This window comes from Hesperophylax consimilis, chromosome 14 (assembly GCF_061612785.1).
Source record: "Hesperophylax consimilis isolate HC1 chromosome 14, BYU_Hcon_1.0, whole genome shotgun sequence".
NCBI lineage: Eukaryota > Metazoa > Arthropoda > Insecta > Trichoptera > Limnephilidae > Hesperophylax > Hesperophylax consimilis.
In genome coordinates, this window is record NC_142849.1 from 34,027,549 (window position 1) to 34,033,169 (window position 5,621).

The 5,621-nt window shown below is 34.9% G+C and overlaps 1 non-coding gene across 1 annotated transcript; it reads left to right on the forward strand.

Moving 5' to 3' along the window:
* Positions 1 to 4,827: 4,827 nt before the first annotated feature.
* TRNAP-GGG (transfer RNA proline (anticodon GGG)) lies at positions 4,828 to 4,900 on the forward strand. Its single transcript has one exon. It is a non-coding gene; the product is annotated as a tRNA-Pro (tRNA).
* The last annotated feature ends 721 nt before the right edge of the window (positions 4,901 to 5,621 follow it).

Genomic DNA, 5,621 nt, shown 5'->3' on the forward strand with positions numbered 1-5,621 from the left:
GTTGTGAGACTTTATTTAGATTCATACATTTTATTCATGTTTATGCCATGCTACTATAGCGCCTCTAGCGGCTAGAGTTGCCAGCCAATACAAGTAAATACTGCCAATATTACCCGGTTTAATGGGGTGAGGTTTGTCTAGGTATTGGCGGCGAATGTGTTTGCCCACCTAGTGCGCAGCAGACCGAGGGGCCTACTCTGTATCTTTCGAAACATTCCTCCCACCGGTTTAGTCACTTCACTAACGCGTATTAACCCCTCCCCTCTCCGGTGCTATGTACTCGGTAAATATTTATATATATTGTAATTACTTAATGCAATACTTACATGTATTGCGGAGGAATACCTAAAATTTGAACTCTGTGTTTAGTATATTTAGAGAGATATTTTATTAATTAGAGACGATGTTCACTCAGTTGATAGCACCGGCAAGGAAAGGTTAAACCACAAACTTACTGTTTCGTTAACTCGAAAAATACAGAGTAGGCCCCCATATCGGGAGAGGGAGACCCCTTGACCTCTCCAACATGACTCTCTGAATGCAGTGTGAGAAATAGAGTCATACGTCCGTCACTCCTGGACACACTGACCCCCAGAATCCTGCTCACCCCTAATACCAGTTCGCTTCCCAAAACTTCCCCTATTTTTATTTTCTCGATAACATCCTCCCCATAGCATTCCCAAAGACGATAAAGGTCACGAGGTAAATTATTTTCCTTAGGGTCTAGTAAAGAGAAAAAAATTCAAAATGCAGTTTCCCATACTTCGGTTTACTTTATTTAAATTTGTATCGTCGATAGAAAACATGGTACCTACCTATATTACTATATAACAAAGGGAAAGGTTTTAAGGTAAGGTTAGGCTACAAAGATCATCAGGAGATTTAGAGTCAGTTCTTCGACCGACTGTCACATTTGTCATGGTCGTAAATTGACGACCAGCGCCATTTAGATTTAATTAAACATTAGAACGGTGCACTTTAACCATCGATTCTCGCCTGACAGCGGGTCATTTTATGTTGGGTTGTTTGATAGGTCGTTGATGCTGTCAAGCATAACGGTCATCAAACATAAGCTGCGGTTAACAAGGACCCTTCGAATGTCAACATAATTTTCAAATTGAATCAGTTCAATTTGTTTTCAATGATTGTGATTATTTTCGAAACAAATAATAGTATCGTCAACTGTATAAAGACGAGCAATACAGCCCTTTCTTTGGCGTGTAGAACATGACCTGCGAATTTTTCCATACGGCTGCTTGGCTATTTTGCTAAACGTGTAGCGCCCCAGCTTTACAAGAGGCTTTCCTCGTTGAGAGACAACGTACTTAACTGAAATTAAAAGCAAACATTTAATTACATTACATAAATGTACACGGGGTCTGAAAACTTGTAGCACAAGAGGGAAATTGGTGAATCTACAAATCATAGAAAATCCAAAAAAAAAATTTCAGCATTTGTATATTACGATTTTTTTTCGACTTTGTAGACGTGTATACGCTTCGATGCATTTTAAAATGCATCAAAAAGCTGATATTAACCTCCGAGCGACTATTTTTTTCTAATTTAACCTAAAACATTCCGCTTTCGGACTCGATTTACTCCCAAACAAAGACTCAAATCTAAAAGAGTTATACCAAAAAACCGACTCCAAATGTGATGTAGATTCACCAGCTTCCCGCTTGTTCTACAAGTATATTGTAATTAATTAAGATATTATAATACAAGTATATTTTCATTTAAAAAAATCTCATCTCATATTCAAACATAAAATTTCCATTGTAATTTATTTCTGTTATGTTATTTATATATTATAGTATATGTATTTATATTTCTTTAAATTCATTGTAAATTATATCTACTTCACTTATCTGTATCACTGTAACTTCAAAATGTCATAAAAGACAATAACTTTCTAGCTGTTATAATTACTTAATTAAACAATTTAAATTTGTAGGAATCGTAGATTCATCTAGATTGTCTCGCTAAAGTTAAACAATACGAGCTACCTGTCTATGGGCTACCAACGTCTGGAACTACCTACGACAATAATATTTCAGTTTGGCGAAGTACATTACGCGCACTCGCCAGAAGGGTCTAGACAAGGGTCTAGACCATCGTGTAGGCATAATTCCAGTCAGGTAGAAACTACTAGAAGAATCCAGCAAGTGCCCGTAATTTACCTGCGATCTCGCATAGCTGCTGATGCCATCGGCCGGTCTATATAAATAGGCCCGAAGCAGCAAGTAGTCAGTCAGTCAGTCATTAGTCCGCCAACAATTAGCAAGTCTCAACGAGTGACAACCCGCGCAGGACAATATACCCGGCTCTCCACGGTTCAACCATCGACTCCAACGGGATATCATCACAGCGCCACGGCCATCGTTCCGGGCCAGCGCTACACCGGATCACAGCGCCTTGGTTCCAGCACATCTGACCAGCGCTACATCCACGCACCTAGACCACGCGGCATCCTCGCTGATCTATGCACCTCCCGCACAACTACCAGCAACTGGAGCACCCGGAAGAACCACGCTCTTCACCAGTTGCTGACCGTCAACGAGTTCGGTCACCAGCAGAGGCGTCGACTCACTGACCCGCGCTTGACCAGCATCACCGCCTGCATCCAGAGTCTTCAACATCGGTCCCAAGTCATCTCACATTCGGCAACCTGACTCGATAAAACACTGTAACCTTCACGACCTCTTTCATACCTTGTCTCCTCACCAGAACCCCAAATATTCAGTTCCGGTTTTTCTTACAATTAGGTACATTTGTGAAATGTTGTACATGTATGTATTTCAACCCTATTTATATTCCCAATAAAAAATTAAATTGCGATATTGAAGAACAGTGGCTAATTGGGTTTAATAAAAAAAAAAGATATTTTTTTTTTTACATTTATTTATTATAATATCAGTAAAAAAAAAGAAATAATAAAAAATGAAATTGAGGTTGAGTTATTTCATAAAAATTCAAATGTGGCATTATCATATCTCAATCAGTCTTATTTTTTTACATTTGGAAATTTCCCGATAAACGTCGATTCTAGTTCCGTTTTAGTTTTCGACCAATTTGTAATCAGCTGACAAGCATAGCAACATAACGTGTTGTACTTTTCACCGATCCCAAATTGTTCATATGCTGAAACTGACTAAGAATCGGCGTTTAATGAGAAACTTTCAAAGTTAAAAAATGACGCTGATTGGCAATTTAGTGGCAATGCTACATTTGAATTTTTGCAGAACTACCTGACATAAATGTTGTTCAAAGTAAATGTAAAAATTGACGTAAGCCCTTTATACAAAACTTATACCAAAGAAGTCTTCTACGGTATTTCTAATTTAAGGATTGTAAAAAGTATTTAAAGTTTACAATTTTTTCGTCACATATCCACATTTATTAATCTAAACATATTTTATGTGATGGTGAAAGGACATATTTTATTTTTTTAATAGAAATTGAGGGAAAAAGTATACTATCGTTTGAATAGTATGATGGATATTGTTGAAGGAATATGGGTTTTCATTTTATCACTTCGCCGAAGCATCAAAACTTTGAACTTTGAAATTCATTTTTTTCTGTCAATGGTTGTGATTATTTTTAAGAGAAATAATAACTTCGTTAAATGTATAAAGGTTCGCACTGCATCCTTTCGATTGATTGGTGGAACATTCCCAGCGAGTTTTGCCATTTAGCTGCTTGGCTCTCTTGCAAAACGTATAGTGTCCCAACTTTATAAGGGGTTTCCCACGCCGAGATCGAACGAATTGAACTGAAATAAGCAAAAATATTATTTTGATTAGTTATTTATACAATGTATACATATTTTCTATTTTAACCCCTCGTGTGCCAAGAAATTCACTGTTGATTTGCAAGTAGCTCGCCGCACTTGCTTCGATTTTACGGTATTTTGAACCATAAAAAATTCTCTTCGCGTACTTAAATATATTTTATTTGCTTGGCAAGGAAAAAAATATTTTAATTTTATTTTAGCCTGTCGTCTCGTCATTTGCAAATACGTTTATTTTAAATGTTACAGCATAGTACATAAATGTAATCATGTCACGAATACTTCATTCGCTTATTTTTTGTGTAAAAAAACGTAAGGGTAAAATCGTCAAACATATTCGTGATATGTTAAAAGGTTGAATAGGTTAAAGGATTATCGTGATTTATTTTTGGGGTATTATGCCGAGTACTACCTCCTTCTTTAGTCAAAGTTTCGGACAGCGTTACAATGTTCATCATAGGGTGCGTAATTATTTTTTAATGGTAAACTAATTTATTTATTTATTTATTTTTATTTAAGTACATAAAACAGGCATGGTGCCCAAAAATTTATATACATGGATGTTTAAATACATAATAATAACAAAATGATAATAACAAAAATAGTAACAAAAGGAAAATGTAAGTAATATTAATATTAATCTATTATAATAATATGTAAGCTACATAAATATGCAAGTAAATAACAAATAAGAATGGGTAAAAGGTAAATACAAATATGTTCATAAACGATTTGTTATTGTCACACCTGTACTGGTGAGACACTGATTAGGTAGGTACAATGTTGCTTCTCTTTAAATAAAGGGCTTCATCGCAATATCAGCTTAATTTTCATAAGACAAGGTTTTTATGCATAGCACAAAAGATAGTAAATTATTATAAGCAATAGTTAATCGCCTATAATTTAAAAAAATAAAGAATAAAAATAGTTAGTAAAGAATAAAAAAGTTGGTTGTTTACAGGTGAAAAAAAATAATAAGCAATAATTGTTGATTGAAGTACTATTACATATTGAATTATTTGGCGGGTTGGAAATAAGCCGACGTGGCTCAGTGGTCCAGAACATCTGACCGGGCATCAGAAGGCGTGGGTTCAATTCCCGTCGGCGGCATTTATTTTTACTCGGGAGGTATTTTCAATTTGTATTGATATTACAGGCGACTAATTATTGCTTCTAATAATTTATTATAGATGTGTATTGCTTACATTAATAATAATAAATTACGATAATACTATTGAGCATAAAAATATCAAATCACATCAGGTTAAAAGATATTTTGTATTTTTATAGGCGAACTAGGGTTTTTTTAAAAATAAAATACTTAACTGAAATAACATTTAAAAACTATATTTCAATGATTGTGACAATTATTTACAGATAAAATTATATCATCAAATGTATATAAAGAAGCTTTGCAACCTTTAGAGTGGTTAGTAGAACATTCCCAGCGATTTTTACCATTAATCCGCTTAGCTCCCTTGATAAAAAATGTATAGCCACCGATCAATAAAAGGCGTTTTCCCTTTCGCGAAGAAATGTATTTGGCTGAAACAAAAAAAGAAAAAAATAATTAGAACTGGCGTGGTTATTTAAAAACAACGCGAGTGATTTTTTCATGTGTTCCGTTTACTGCGTGGGAAAGATGTAATTAAATTTAACTTGTGATTTTTTAAATTTGATCTCCGATTTTTTTTATGCGAGTATCAACAGTATTGCATCCCAACTTTATAAAGGGATTCCCTCACCGAGATCGAACGCATTCAAATGAAATAAAATATTATTTCTTGTAAATTGAAACTGCAAGGATGAAGTCTTCAGTTTTGAAATAATT